Here is a 17,144-nt window from a genome sequence, read left to right on the forward strand (position 1 = left end):
GGGTGGACAGGAGGGCACTGTGGAAGGTACTGCAGATATATGGGATAGGAGGAAAGCTGTTAAGAGCAGTCAAGATTTTTGACGAGAGTAGTAGAGCTTGTGTTAGGATTAGAAATGGAGAGAGTGAATGGTTTGAGGTAAAGGTGGGACTTTGTCAGGGAATAAGTGGTAGCCTATTAGGTTGGACTAGTAATTGGTTGAAAGGTCGAAAACAGAGAGTTGTTTTAAATGGAAAAACTTCTGGATGGAAAAGTGTTGCAAGTGGAGTTCCTCAGGGTTCCGTTCTTGGGCCACTTCTATTCATAGTATATATAAATGATATAGACCATGGACTAAAATCTACTGTTTCCAAATTTGCTGATGATACAAAACTGTGCGGAGTGGCAAATGATCACTCAAACCAATTAGATATTCAAGAAGATTTAGATAAATTACAGCAATGGTCTGAAAAGTGGCTAATGAAATTTAACACAAGTAAATGCAAGGTAATGCACATAGGTAAAAATAACAGTAAGTACGATTACAAGTTATTTGGAAATTCGTTAACAAAAGTGGATAGTGAAAAAGATCTCGGCGTAATTATCAGTAACGACCTCAAATCATCCAAGCAGTGTATTTCAGCCTCTGAGAAAGCAAATAAGATTCTGGGACTGATTGCGCGATCTTTTGATTTCAAAAGTCCATCACTCATTAACCCCTTCCATACGGTGCCGCACACGTAGGCGTCATGGACTTAGATCTCGGTGGCAGCAGCCAATGCCAGCCGTACGACGTGTCGTAATAATACTCGCATCATAAAATATAGTCACCGCTTATATCGATCGTTCTCTCTTCACCCGTGAATTTTGATAACCATAGAAAATGCGATTACAAAAGAATTAGAAAGAATGTCATTATGGAGGGGCGACTACAATAAATATAATCAAGACGCCGATATGGCAGCCTCGCGAATACACTCGCTCCCCATGACGCCTACGTGTGCGGCACCGTATGGAAGGGGTTAACAAGCTATATAAATCGTTAGTTCGTCCACATTTGGAATATGCTGTTTCCGTATGGTCACCGAATCTCATTAAAGACATTGACAGACTGGAAAAAGTACAACGGCGAGCCACAAAACTGATTCCAAATATCAAAAATAAATCATACGAAAATCGACTTAAGCACATGAATCTGTTTTCCCTAAAAAAGCGTAGACTCAGAGGTGACTTGATACAGGTCTTTAAGATTTTAAAGGGAATTGACAACATCAAAAGTGACCAAATTTTCACATTGAATGAGAATCAGACAAGAAACAATGGTCTCAAACTGTCCGGAAATAGATTCAATTTGGAAGTAGGTAGAAACAACTTTGCCAACCGTGTAGTTAATGAATGGAATAAACTTCCTGCACAGGTAGTGCAATGTAGTTCAGTTCGAAGCTTTAAGAATCATTTAGATAAATACCTAAGATGCTGTAATTATTATAATTTATGTTATATTATTTGTTTTTGTTTTGTTATAATTTGTCTGTCTGATTTTCATTTATTATTAGTTATATGTCAATTTATTATCATTTACTATTTACCTGTTTGCTTGTTATTCAACTATACCAATGCATTTATTTATGTATTTTAATTGTTATTTACATTGTTATAGTTTTAATTTATTATTAATATGATTTTTATTTTTTTTTTTTTTTTTTTTTTTTTTTTTTGCATCCGACCTAGATATGGATCAAAAGGTCTCCTGTCGGCATGCTTTGCCTTTGTAATCCTTTATGTCGCCCTGGCTGTTCAAGCTTTACATGGATGGGGTGGTGCGAGAGGTGAATCCAAGGGTAGTGGGTCGGGTTGGAGATGATTAAAGAAAATGGAAAAAAGTGGGAGGTGAGCCAGTTGTTGTTTGCTGATGACACTGCGCTTGTAGCAGGATCAGAGGAGGGATTGAGGAAGTTAGTGACAGAGTTTGAGAAGGTGTGTGAAAGAAGGAAGATGAAGATAAATGTGGGCAAAAGTAAGGAGATGAGTTGTACAAGGGGAGAGAGTGACAGCAGGCTGGAAGTGAGGATTAAGGGTGAAAGACTGGAGGAAGTGGATAGTTTTAGATACTTGAGTGCAAATGTGGCAGGAAAGGGAGGAGTGGGGGTGGAGGTAAAATGTAGATTGAGAGAAGCGAGTAAATGCCTTGGTAGATTGAAAAGTGTAATGAGAAATAGACATTTGGGAATGGATGCTAAGAGGAGGTTATATGAAGGAGTGATTGTGCCAACAGCAATAATAATAATAATAATAATAATAATAATAATAATAACAATAATAATACATATATATACCAAAGGCTTTTTCCCCCTTACACGGGGGTAGCCAAAAAGAAAAAGGCACAGAAACCACTCCCACCCATTCCACCTCCCACATATTCTACTCCCCTCCACCCTCCTTCCTATCTTGACACCTCCTGGATGACGGGTCATCCCTGCATCCTGTCCACTGCCCTAGGTCAGAAGCAGTGTCACAAGACACAGCACATCCACAGCAAGGGCGCTTCATATATTCGGCAACCTCCCCTCTCCGTCCCCTCAAGCAGGAAAGGAGAAGACAGGGAGAAATCCCTTCGGGTTGTGTCAATTTTTTAATCTTACATACTTCCTCACCCCCCATCACCCACCCACTCCCCCTCATGCATCACAGCCTCATCCATACACAACCCTTCTCCATTCACCCCTATCTTCTGTCCTCTCCCGTCCTTCCTCAACAGACATTCCTCTCTTTTGTAAAGCCCCTTTCACTCCATCAATCCATCTCATCCTAGGACACCCCCTCATATTCACTCCTTCCACCTCCGCCTTCCACACTTCTTTTACTAATCTTTCTTCACTCATTCTTTCCATGTGTCCAAACCATCCTAATATTCTTTCATCAACCCTATCTCCCAGCTCCTTTTCCACCCCTGTTCTCCTCCTCACCTCCTCATTTCTCACTCTATCTAGCCTAGTAACCCCTATCATACTTCTCAGACATTTCATCTCAAACACATTCAAACTCCTTCTCTCTTCCTCTCTCATGTTCCATGTTTCTGCCCTGCACAGTGCTGTTGGCACAATCACTCCTTCATATAACCTCCTATTAGCATCCATTCCCAGATGTCTATTTCTCATTACATTTTTTAATCCACCAAGGCATTTACTCACTTCTCTCAATCTACATTCTACCTCCACCGCCACTCCTCCCTTTCCTGTCACATTCTGACCCAAGTATCTGAAACTATCCACTTCCTCCAGTTTCTCACCCTTAACCACTTCCATACGGTGATGCCTACGTAGGCGTCATGAGGAGCAAGTGGGTACGCGATGATGCCAACGTCAGCATCTTGATTATATTTATTGTAGTCGTACATATGTAACTTCCATTCTCTCTAAACTGGCTTCATCATATTTTCTATGGTTATCAAAATTCACGGGCGAAAGAGAACGAACGATTGAGCACTGACTTTATTTTTTATGCGATTATTATGACGCAACATCGCATGTCGGGCAGCTAATGCTGCCAGACGTGCGATGTGCCCCGGAGTGAAGAGGTTAATGCTCACTTTCAGCCTACTGTCACTCTCTCCCCTTGTACATCTCATCACCTTACTTTTGCCCACATTTATCTTCAGATTCCTTCTTTCACACACCTTCTCAAACTCTGTCACTAACTTCCTCAATCCCTCCTCTGATCCTGCTACAGGCGCAGTGTCATCAGCAAACAACAACTGGCTCACCTCCCACTTTTCTCCATTTTCTTTAATCATCTCCAACCCCTGACCCACTACCCTTGCATTCACCTCTCGCACCACCACATCCATGTAAAGCTTGAACAGCCAGGGCGATATAGCACACCCCTGACGAAGTCCCACCTTAACCTCAAACCATTCTCTCCATTTCTAATCCTAACGCAAGCTCTACTACTCTCATAAAAACTTGACTGCTCTTAACCACTTCCATACGGTGACACCTACGTAGGCATCATGAGGAGCAAGTGGGTATGCAATGATGCTGACGTCGGCGTCTTGATTATATTTATTGTAGTTGTACCTGCGTGACCCTCATTCTCTTTAACCCCTTCCATACGGTGCCGCACACGTAGGCGTCATGGGGAGCGAGTGTATTCGCGAGGCTGCCATATCGGCGTCTTGATTATATTTATTGTAGTCGCCCCTGTGTTTTTACATTCTCTCAAATGTGCCCTGAATCCCATTCTCTGTGGTATTCAAAATTCGCGGGTGAAAGAGAGAACGATCGATATAAGCGGTGACTATATTTTATGATGCGAGTATTATTACGACACGTCGTACGGCTGGCATTGGCTGCTGCCACTGAGATCTAAGTCCATGACGCCTACGTGTGCGGCACCGTATGGAAGGGGTTAAACTGGCTTCATCATATTTTCTATGGTTATCAAAATTCACGGGTGAAAGAGAACGAGCGATTGAGCAGTGACTATTTTTTATAATGCGATTATTATGACGCAACATCGCATGTTGGGCAGCTAATGCTGCCAGACGTGCGATGTGCCCCGGAGTGAAGGGGTTAACAGCTTTCCTCCTATCCCATACAGGGTCTAACAGATAAATCCGTACAAACTTTGAAGAGGTTTTAAGCACTTAAAAAGTAACATATGGCAATTCTGATTGTTTCCAGATACTTCCATTTGTCTAATAATTTAGCCAGTTGTATATTAGCACCGGTGCAATAAACATTAAGCAATGGAACAAGCCAAACGTTCAGCCATATGCGAACTTCGTCGCGCGGGTCACACTCCTAGCGCCATAATAAGGATGCTAAAATACTCCAGACAAACTGTTTACGATGTTTGTAAACGTTTTGATGAGACCGGCGAAGACCAACGAGCTGCTCACAAGCCCAGAAGGGGCAGAATTCTAACACCTCGCTTTTTAGCTGGTCTCAAGAGAAGTGTCAATGCAAATCCAGCCTTACCATTATCGACATTGGCAAAGAAGAGAGGTGTCAGCACAATGACAATTCACAGAGCATTAAAGAAATTGGGATTAACCTCATTCTCACAAGGAAAAAGACATCTTTTGACACGAAAAATGAAAGAAATCCGCTTGACCAGGTGCCAATAGCTGTTGAACTGGATGAAGTTGAATGGCTCAGTCATCAAGTTTTTTTCCGACGAGAAGATTTTCACGGTTGATGCGACTTTCAATAAGCGGAATGATCGCTGGATAGCCTCCTCATCCTCAGAGTTCAACACAAGACAACGACGAAGAAACCAGCAAGTGTCATGGTGCTCTGTGTGGTGTCAACTGAGGGGGACGTCTTCACTCACTTCTTCAACAACAAGGAGAAAGTCAATGCCGTTGTCTATTGCAAAGTTCTAGAAGAGAAAATAATACCCTGGATGAAAGATAAGGCTAGTGGCAACCAGTTTGTCTTCCAACAAGACTCGGCTCCAGCCCACACAGCGAAGAGGACCACCAACCTTCTCGAAGGGTCAAATGTGCAGTTCTGGAACAAAGAGTTGTGGTCCTCAAATTCGCCAGACCTAAACCCTTTAGATTATTATTTTTGGGCGCGAATTAAGGCCAAGGCATGTGACAAGCCACACAAAAGTATAACAACCCTGAAGACAGACATCAAGAAGGCTGTGGGTTCATTATCAAAGTCTGAGATCATCAACGCTGTATCCAAGTTTCGTAAACGCGTTGAAAGCGTCATAACAGCTGAAGGTGGTTACATTGAATGAAATCATTGTTCTTATTGCCTTTTCTAAATATACTGAAAATGTCATAACTCTCTGTTTATTATAACCCGAGATATTAATCTTAAAACATGTGATAAGAAGTTGTACGGATTTATCTGTTAGACCCTGTATATCTGCAGTACCTCCCACAGTACATTCCTGTTTACCCTGTCATAAGCCTTTTCCAGATCCATAAAAGCCCAAAAAACATCCTTACCTTTTCCTATAGCTTTCTCACATATCTGTCTTACCACAAAAATCTGATCTACACATCCCCTACCTGTCCTAAACCCACACTGTTTCTCACCAATTACTCCCTCTGTTCCTCTCCTAATCCTCTCAATCAAGACCCTCCCATAAGCCTTCCCAACTACACTCAACAAGCTGATCCCTCTGTAACTACTACACTCACACTTGTCACCCTTTCCTTTGTAAAGCGGAACTATACAGGCACTCCTCCAGTCTTCTGGCACTCTACCCTCTCTTAAACAAACATTAAATAACCTCACCAGCCAGTCCATCATAACTGTACCTCCTTTTATCAGACATTCTGCATGGCATCCATCCAACCCAGGTGCCTTACCTGCTCTCATCATCTTAACAGCTGTTTTCACTTCATCCTTCCCTACCACAGGGTAGGCAAAAAAAGGAAATGAATATTCAGAGAAATGGTACAAGACAGTAATAAGGGGTTGGGGGACAGCATAACGGAGGGACAGTCGTAGTATAAAAAATGTCATCATTTTTCTATGTACAGAGTTTTCCTCTATCACAGACAAAATGATGTATGGCTCTCGTCCATAGGGGCGCCCCATATAGACCCTAAAGTATCAACTGCATGCTATTTTGCCACAATAACATGCAGCCAATACCCCAGATGGGGCCAATAATAATAAAAGTGTCTGCAGTGAACAAACAGAAGAATCAATAGTGAACCCCAGAGAATTTTTCCAAATTAATGGTATCAATGCAGATACTACCAGTGCTATTAGTTCCAGGAGTGATATAAAGGAAACCATAGATGAAATAAAAATTAACTCATCTGGGGGGCCAGACAACATACCAGCAGTGTTTTTAACCACTTCGGTAAGATGACACCTATGTAGGCATCATGAGGTGTAGGTGGGTACATGAGGATGCAGGTGTCAGCATCTTGATTATATATATTTTTTGTAGTTGTACATGAGTTACCCCTAGATTCTGTGAACTGGTTTGATCACATTTTCTGTGTTTATTATTACTCAGAGTAAAAGTGAACAAGTAATAGAGCAGTGACTTTATATTTTATAATGCAAGTAGTATGATGCATTGTTCATATGGTAGCTGATGCTGCACATGAGAATTTGACTCGTACTGAAGTGATTAAAGAAAAGTAAACATACATTAGCAACCCCAATCTACTTTGGAGAAAATCATTGGACATCGGGGTCATACCAACAAAATTGAAAGGACTAATTACCCTCATCTTTAAAGGTGAATCACAAAGCCTTCCAGCTAACTACAGACCTATTTGTCTCACCTCACACCTCACAAAGTGTTTGAGAGAGTAGTTAGAAAGAACCTAATGAACTTTATAGAGGGACAACCTGGGTTTTGGAAAGGACAGTCATGCCTTTCCCAACTCCTAATCCACCACAACTAAATTATAGGCAATGTGAGCAGTGAAAGAAACATTGATATGATGTACCTATACTTCGCTAAAGTATTTAAGGTGGAACACAGGGTGCTGCTATACAAAGTGAAAAATATGGGCATCACTGGAAAACTGGGACTATGGCTCCATGAATTCCTAAGTGATAGAAAGCAGAAAGTAATAGTGGATGGAGTCCAGTCAAAAAGCTCATTGATAATTAGTGGAGTGCCACAGGACTTGGTACTTGGCCCATTGCTCTTCTTGGTTGTGATAAGTGACATTGACCTGGAGGTAAGAACATCCCACGTGTCCTCATTTGCAGATGATACCATGATCTCAAGAAATTACAACCAGAGAGGATTCCGAAAGATTACAAAAAGATCTGGAGGTAGTATACAAGTGGTCAAGTAAAAGCAACATGGTGTTCAACAATAAATTTGAACTGATAAGATATGGGCCAAATGAAAATCTTAAAAGAGTACCAGTACACAGTGGGTGCAGAGGAGATAAAATCTAAAATCCCTTAAAGACCTGGGGGTGTGGATGAGTTATGACTGACTTCAAATCACATATAACCCACATCACTAGTGCTGCTCATAAAATGAGTGGGTGGGTCCTCCAGACCTTTACGACCAGGAAGCCCCAGCCTTTGCTACCTCTGTGAAAGACCCTGGTAGTATCACTGAAGTATGTATGCTACCAATGTTCTCCACACAAAGTCAAGGAGATACAAGAACTTGAACAGGTCCAGAGGGTATTCATGAGGAGGTTAGTCAGGGACTCCCTGAACTACTGGGAGAGGCTGAAAATCCTCAAGCTCTATTCACTGCAGATATGCAGTGCTATATAGTGATTTAAATCTGGAAAGTCCTGGAAGGCACAGCACCAAACCCATCACAAAATAAAGGAGGGTATCTAGGGGAAACACCAACCCAGGTTTGGTAGGGCTTGTGAAAGAAGGTCCATAAGCAGCTGCTCCCAATGACTAAAGACAATCCAGGCAGAAAGTTTCACCTGTCTCCCAAGAGAGATAAGGGACCTGATGGGAGTCAGCACAGAGGCTTTCAAGAGAAGGCAAGACAAATTCCTGCACAACATCCCAGATGAGCCTTCACTCTCACATGGCCCAACCTCACGAGGAGCAGCAGTGAACTTGATCGCAGACCAGTTTCAATATGTGAGGCTTAGGCAGAGATGTGGGAATGGTATGCTCCCCAGACTGACCAAGACAAGACATTTAATGTATCTTTGTCCTTTTTAGGGAAATATTTGGCTTCACCAGTCTTTCTCAGTAACTGAGGTGCTGGGTATTGCAGATTTGGGTCATACTAATGACCAACATGAACAATCAAGAATTGACAGGTAACTCAAAATTACTGACAAACAGCATATAAATTAACATAATGCATCACACATCAGAAACATTAAGAATGGAGTATCACAGGGCTCTGTTCTATCCCCCACACTCTTTAATCTATACATGCATGACTTACCCACACCAGACACCTCAGAAATACAAATCTCTTCCTACGCAGACAACATAACAATCACATGCACACATCGTAACACAGACAAAGCTGCAGAAATAATCCAGCCATACCTTGATACACTCAACACATGGTTCATCACAAACAGACTCAAAATAGCTCCAACCAAATCTACAGCAACACTTCTCACCAACTGGACAAAAGAACACAAATACATACCTCATGTCTACATCAACAACACTCTAATACCACGCACAAACACACCAAAATTCTTGGTGTAACATACGATACATCCATGTCTTTCAAACAACACATCACAAACATAAAAAACAAATGCACACCTAGACTTAATGCACTTAAGTCAATCACTGGAACAACATTTGGACAAAACAAAGAAACTAATACAACAATATACAAACAATGCATACACTCAGTGATGAATTATGCGAGTCCTGCATGGGCTCCTAATCTCAGTGAGACACACCTCAACACCCTTCAAATCATACAAAACAAAGCCCTAAAAACAATTACAGGCTGCACAAATACAACACCTACAGACCATTTACACCATGAAACAAAAGTCCTCAAAGTCAAGGACCACCTCGACATGAGAGGCACACAAACACTTGCTGCAGCCACCACAAACACATTACACCCACTACACTACATAGCAGAACACCCACACACACCAAGAAACATTAAAACAACACCCAAAGACCTGTATCACACACAGATACTCTCTTCTCTTCCTCCACAACCACCAAATACCAGCCTCCGGAAACATATTCATAATCATATCACTCACCGCTCCATTAACACACTGAAAGACAACACACTGCTGCATGCCAGACCCCCTGATATCTACCCTTCTGAATCCTCTCTCCCACGAAAGGACAGAGTCCACCTGGCCAGACTGCGGTGTGGCCACCACCCAGCACTTCTAAGCTACCAGAAGAGGCTGGATGACCGCATTGTGAACAGCTGCCCGGGATGTAACACTTCACCCCATACCATACAACACATAATAGAAGACTGCATTATACACAATCATGCACGCAAACAACACTCTATAAAGGATTTGTGGGAAAACCCAGTTTCGGCTGTGGCATTCCTTGGGGAGACGGGACTGCTCGGACAGACAGTCTAGTTAACGACAACAACAACAACAACAACATAATGCTTATTTTCATTATATAGCATGTATGGAAGTTATTGTCACTCACAATAGAAATAAGTTTTTCCTATGCCAACAAGTAATCCTTGTGCTGAACCACCGACAGATGACTCCCCCCCAATTAGCCATACCACTTGATAATTTTTTTTTAATTTTGTGGACTTCCTTTTCATGGAATAATACATCAATGCTTAAGTAAATGACTAAAGTATCATTACTTTGTCTTGTTCACAAATTGGAATTAATAAAAGTGAACAGTGTACATAAAAATGTCATCAAAGCTGTCATAGTAATAGAAATCCTTGTTTTGAAAGAAAATCTGTATTAAATGATACTTGTGCCAAAATTAAACAAAACATTTAACCCCTTCAATACGGGCCAAAATCTCGCAGGCAGCATTAGCTTCCAGACATGCGATGTTGCGTCATAATACTCACATTATAAAAAATAAAGTTACTGCTGTATTGCTCGTTCTCTTTCACCCATGAATTTTGATAACCATAGAAAATATGATGAAGCCAGTTTACAGAGTATGGGGGTCACGCAGGTACAACTACAATATATATAATCAAGACACCGACATCGGCATCCTCGCGTACCCACTTGCTCCTCATGACGCCTACGTAGGCATCATTGTATTGAAGGGGTTGAAAGCATAAAAAAATAACAACTTATCAGTGTTGTGGCTAAATGGCAGGTCACTTGTTGGCGGTTCAGCAGGGTTTACTTGTTGGCAAAGAAAAATTAATTTCTTTAGGGAGTGACGATAACTATGTGGTACAGTTTTGGTCTCTGTCCTATAGAATGGATATAAATTCACTAGAATCAGTACAGAGGAGAATGACCAAAATGATACATGGGCTCACAAATTTACCTTATGAGGATAGGCAACCTTCATTTACACTCTCTGGAAATAGGCAGAGCGATCTAATAGAGATGTTCAAGTGGATAGGGCTTTAACAATGGGGATGCAGACAAGGTCATCACATTGGTGTAAAGTCAACTTGGTCCATTGCCAACCTGGCCCATCTATTCAACTAAAATGGCCCACCATGGTTAGGTCAAAGTAGACAAATTTATCATACTTTAATTTCTTCGACCTCTGCATCTATCAAAACAAAGGATTTCAAGCAGCAGATGGGCTGATTTGGCGATGGACCGAGCTGGCTGGCAGGCATTATATTTCGACAACAGGGCAGTACTCACAGTAATGTATTTAAATTGGACAAATTTAGATTTAAAAAGGAAATATGCAAGAACTGGTTTACCAATAGAGTGGTCAACAAATGGAATGGACTTTGTAATCATGTAGTGAGTCCTGAAACTATCAGTTTTTTTTTTTTTTTTTTTTATATAAGTGCACACCTATGCAATATGGCATTAGAAAATAAATTATTAATTTTGTAACTTATAATACATCAATGTAATATACATTTTTTGACAGAAATCAATAACAAAAAACCTTGCTAAAAGCAAATATACTACAAAATGAAGCTGCAACCATTGTATTGAGACACCATGTTGCCGTCTGTCCAGTCCAGTTAATGTCAGTTAGATGATGGTTTTCACATTGTGCACCGGGTGTTCTCCAACTCCAGGTGACATTAATAAGAGCTGTTACAAAGACAATAGGGTTTCCTTCAAGCTATGCAACAACTCTATTCCCCACAGTCCAATCGAGTACTTAAACAGGCCATCAGCATCCATTATGACAACCCAGATGATCTTTAGAATTACAGGTAATGCATTACTAAATACAGCTTAAGTTACGTAGATTAGGTTAGGTACAGTTAGAAATGATGAATTTATCATCCTTTCATTTCTTTGACCATGGCATCTATCAAAACAAACATGGCATATCATTCACCCGCCATGACTTTGCTTGTTAGTAAATTGGTTTTAGCAACTTTTTTATTATTAATTTCCACCAAGAAAAACACAATTACATTGATGTATTATAATTCACAAAATGATTAATTTTCTATTGCTATATCATGTAGGTGTGCACTTCTAAAAAAATTACAGTTGTTTTAAGAAGAGTTAAGACAATTTTATGGATAGGGATGATAGGTGGTAAAGGACATGGAACTGCCTGGTGTAGCTGTAGGCCTTATGGTCTCTTGGTCTTCTAAGTTCTTCATTATGTTCATATGTGATGTACCAGAAATAATTTTCACCACAAAATCAAGCGTCACGTTGATTTATTTACTGCTTGTCGATCATTGGTTGAGTTACTAACTTACTTGTCAGTCTTTGGTTAGTAGATTTTGCTAGTGAAAGTTCTTTCTGGCGCCTCAAGGCTCAAATTTGATGATGTCTGATGTCTTCCATAAACATGGAAATTGTGTCTGTCTACAGTGTGGGCTTTCCTAACAACCTGATGTGGAGTGTTATTCGGTTGGGTTACCTCAGATTGTGAGATTGTAACATTGTTAATGGTGAACAAATAATATTAATATAAACCCTTTCACTAAGCGGAAAGGTTTATTTCACCAAATAAAAATAGCCTGGCAGATGTCAGAATTATTGCAGTCGTACAATCCGGCGAGATGGGTTTGGGATAGTTAACCCTTTCGCTCTGGATTGATATATTTCTTGGATTGATAAAATCGCTCAGTGACAGTCACAGCTACAATAAGTAATAAAGGGTAAACATTGCGAAAGTATATCCGCCCTATCGCATTTGGTCAGTTTCAACTTTAGAGAAACACTTTAGAGAAACATCTATTCCTATCCACCTACAAATTCTGGTAAAATTATAATTCTACAATAGCAATGATAAATTACAATATAATTCAATCCTACCGTTGCAACTGCAAGATCAGACTACATTCAGTTCAAAAGTGTTTACGCGCAAGTGCTGCCACCTTCGCCTACAAAACAAAACATCGAAACGTCCAAAAGTGCTTTAACAAATACGGGAAAGGTCGATTTAAAATGGTTGATGTTGCGTACGCAAATAGTTGCCAAATACCTCAATATAAGTGTATCTTTTGTTAGCGCTCGGAACTATAGGTGACGTCCCAGGATTTCGTTGCATAGAATCATGGATACCTCTAGTACCACAAATATATTTTGAAATGAAACATCTTATATTTCTGTTAATCAAAATAAGCATATTTGTATTGCAGAAGTGATGAAAACAGGTTACTCTTGGAATGATATCGCGCTATAGAGAGGATTGGATGCGGTAGAGATTAAGGATAGCTGAAATATTGTAACACATAAAAGTAATCAGCATTCTTGTTCTTGTGGATATTATTCTCCAATTATAAACGAATGTTGCATGACCGGAGGCTAATGAAAAGAAATGTAAGGTTATGCATATTGGAAGAAAGAACCCAGGCTGTGTGTCCTACTGGGGGCAAAAAGTACTGGAGGAAATACAAGAAGAGAAAGATCTAGGAGTCATCATTACTAGGGACCTCAAGCCCTCGAGACAGGTAGCTAAGGCTGCAGCAAAGGCTACTCAATGCTGGGATATAATGATGTCCCTCAGGGCCCCGACATGGGAAAGTGCCCCCCCCCACACACACACACCACCTTCCACATCTGATGGTCACTAGCACGATTCACATGTAACACTCATCCACAAAACAACGGTTATACACACACCATTCATACACACAACTCATGATAAATAAATCATACATTAAAAGTACATTGTGGAGAATTTGCTTTACCTTATTTTCACCAAAAGTGCCGCCCGCCAAAAAAAACGTGCCGGCCCGGGGCATTGCCCCCCCTTGCCCCTCCCTTTGTTGGGGCCCTGATGTTCCTATATAAGGCAATGGTAAAGCCGTGCCGTGACGAGCCTGAAGGATTCCAGGAGTCCAGCCGCCTGTGACAGCCAGGTACCGGAGTGGATAAGAGTATCCACCCGTCCCAGTGCTGTCACAAGGCTCTGACTCAGCTCAGTTGTCCTGGGGCTCTGGACTATCTTGGCAAGAAAGTCGACCTCCAGCCTTCTGACCCGTGATGTTAATGAAGGTAGTGAAGCCTCCATCCGGAGGTTAACAATCTTGGTCCAAGGTTGAGCTCCCAGGATAATCCTTGCTGCGGCATTTTGGTAAGGCTCCAGGTCTTCAAGCTTGGCAGTCGCCACATTTATGAGAGCTGGGGCAGCGTAGTCCACCAAGCTGCGGACTGTTTGCACATAAAATGTGCGAAGAACCCGATGCGTGGCACCAAGTGCCTTCCCCGTCATTGCTCTCATAACTGTGGTTCTTGCCTTCAGTCTCTCCTTGAGATAGGCTAGTTCCTTCTGAAAGGTGAGCCTCCCATCAATCCAGACCCCCAGGTACTGAAACTGGTGAACCCAGTCCAGCCTAAGGTCCTGGATGGTGAGGTGCTCCCCTTCTTTCCAGAGTCCTAGTGCCATGGCCTTCGATTTTGTAGGGGAGATCTTTAACCCTAACCTGCAACATTCGGTCGCCACAGTGCTTAAGCAACGCTGGGCCCTGCTGAAGCACCGCCGTTTCCCAGTAATTATGAGCGCAATATCATCTGCATAGCAGATGACCTTGCACCCATGTGGTAGAGGTAGTTCCAGAATGTTGGAGACGAGCACATTGAACAGAGTGGGGCTGAGGACCCACCCCTGTGGAGTGCCATTCTCCAGCATTCTGGCCTCTGACATGTAATCCTGAAATCGTACTTTCGCAGACCGGTGACTAAGATAGTCAGCAATCCAAGAAAGCAGCTTGCCTTTTACGCCCTTGCGAGCAAGGGTGTCTAATATCACAAGTGGAGTGGCCAGCTCAAACGCCTTTTCCAAATCCAAAAAGACCACAATGGACGGTGTACCACTGACAGTATTGAGGAGTGTTGCTATACTGTTTGCTGTGCCAGTGGCCTTGCAATAAGCATGTATATGCTCATGCATTGGGCCCAGTTTCCACAGCAGCCTGTTTAGCACCATCCTCTCCGCTGTCTTCCCCATGCAGCTTGTCAGGCTGATGGGGCGATAAGCACTAGGTTCCTTTGGCTTTGGAATTGGCGTTATGATTGCCGTCTTCCAGGCTGTTGGTAGCTTGCAAGTCCTCCAAGACTCGTTTATCACCCTTAGGAGTGCCTCATCGCCCGCTGGCCCAAGATGGGTCAGCATGGAATAGGTGACGAGGTCCTCTCCAGATGCTGTGTCTGAGCTGGTTTTGTGTGACCCGTAGCTCCTGAAGCGTAAAGCTAGCGTCAGTATCATCCGACCGACTCATCATGTCCTCAACACTATGGCGCCTCACTCCTTGGAGGTCCTGCAGTGTGTCTTGAACACACTGCGGGAGTGAGGTGCTGCTGGAGCGAGAGACAAACCCCTGCACCAGCCGCTGCGCCTCAGCATCAGGGGCATGATGAGTGCGTCGTGGTTGAGTCCTGCCAGTCGCCTTACGGAGCTTAGACCACAGCTCTGCTAGGGAGGTGTGAGCGTTAAAGCCCTCACACCATTCAAGAAACTTAGCTCTTCTGGCATCTGCAGCTATGACGTGAGCGTCATGAACTGCAGCGCGCAAGTTGGCCAAATTGGTCTGAGTTCGGCGCCGTCGGAAAACACGCCTAAGCATGTTCACCCGATGATTGGCCTCTCTCACCTCGGGGGTATAATACCAGCTGTTCTTATGTTCTCTGGAGGACTGGCGAGTCTTTGGGATGGCTCTGTTGGCAGCCACCTGAATGGCTGCAGAAAAGTCAGCTTCTAACGTTTACACGTCCTGTGGTGGAACGTAGGACGCTGCCCATTCTTCAACAGACCTCTCAAACACTGGCCAGTTTGCCAAAGCTGTCTTCCACCTGGGAACAGGTAATACAGCCGGTATGGGTGGTGTATCCCGTATGTGCACAGAGACACCGAAGTGATCGCTAGTGACAATAGGATGCACCTCCCAGGTTACCCTAGGGAGGAGAGTGGCCGTCGCCAAGGTCTGATCAAGCCGTCCACCTTGCACGTGCGTCGGATTACCATCATTCAACAACGCAATGTCAGGGCATTCGTCTAGTACGTAACTTAAGTGGCGCCCAGCGACATTGGGCCCATGGGGCGACATCAAAATATTATGATGGGCGTTGAAGTCCCCTCCTATGATGAGGAGCCTGTCCGCAGCAAGAGTACACACTTCTCCAAGGTCCAGTTTCGCTCTCTGGCCCCTGTATATGTTGTAGATGGTGTACGTTTCGTGGGCCCGATGAAGTCGAACCGCAAGAGCTTCTACACCATCCCCACATGATACAGGGTCCACGATCTCACTGCAGGGGATGGATGATTTGATTAAGATCATGCATCCCCTAGTAGTGAGTAAGCGAGGGAGGGAGAAGATGCGATATCCCGGAAATCGCACCTCATCGCTCACCAATGTCTCCTGGAGAAGTATGATGTCGTAATCATGCTCTTGCGCAAACGCAAGGAGATACGAGCTTTTGCTGCGGAACCCGTTTATGTTCCACTATAGCAACCTTAAGTGATTATTGCACAGGGCGATGTTCTTCCCTGTCAGTTTCCATTACAGTCTCATCTTGTCCTCCCCGGTCAGACGACAAGATGAGTTGCGACTTTATAACAGTGGGAGCATTTCCCTCCTCATCAGAAGAGGAGTCTTCAAGCTTGAGCGCAAAATGACGTTGGGGCTTAGCAGAAGACACTTTCCTAGTCTTTGAGGTTGTCGGTGTAGCTTTCCCAATGGTAAAGGCGGGTGTGGCGGGCTTGGGGGAAGTGGAAGGGGAGGAGGAGGAGGTTGAGGAAGAGGAAGAGGTAGTGGAAGAGGCGGGGGAGGAGGCAGGAGAGGAGGAGGTAGAGGGGGAGGGAGTCCTCTCCTTTCGCCTAGGGTTCCTCTTCTCTTTTAGGAGTTTGAGCACGTTCTTGACGGCCCTATCCACCATGACTAGCATCTTGTCTGGGTCGCTCTCCCCGAGGGTAGTAGCGACTGCAGAGACGACACCAGTCACAATCAGGTCGATATCATCCTCCCTAAGGGGGATGATATCAGACGGATATTGAGGTGGAGGGGACTGTCGGTCCTGTGCTCGTGGGGTTGGTACTGGGAGCGTGGGTTTGGCTTTAGGTTTGGGGGTGGGATTGGAGGCAGGTGTGGATTTGGAGGTGGGCGCGGGTTTAGAGGCGGGCACGGGTTTAGAGG

The 17,144-nt window shown here is 43.2% G+C and overlaps 1 protein-coding gene across 2 annotated transcripts in view; it reads right to left on the reverse strand.

Moving 5' to 3' along the window:
• Window positions 1–12,936, reverse strand: part of LOC143041004 (uncharacterized) — a 61,873-nt gene extending 48,937 nt beyond the window's left edge. Inside the window, exons 1-2 of one of the 2 annotated variants that reach the window (XM_076212535.1) lie at window positions 12,826–12,914; window positions 6,310–6,351 (exon numbers count right to left, since the gene is read on the reverse strand). The gene's annotated coding sequence lies outside the window, so the exon portion shown is untranslated. Of the gene's footprint in view, window positions 1–6,309; window positions 6,352–12,825 lie in introns of both variants that reach the window. The other variant, XM_076212534.1, reaches the window with a different exon arrangement.
• Between the last annotated feature and the right edge of the window lie 4,208 nt (window positions 12,937–17,144).

This window comes from Oratosquilla oratoria, chromosome 30 (genome assembly GCF_046742065.1).
Source record: "Oratosquilla oratoria isolate Oo_2021 chromosome 30, ASM4674206v1, whole genome shotgun sequence".
Lineage (NCBI taxonomy): Eukaryota > Metazoa > Arthropoda > Malacostraca > Stomatopoda > Squillidae > Oratosquilla > Oratosquilla oratoria.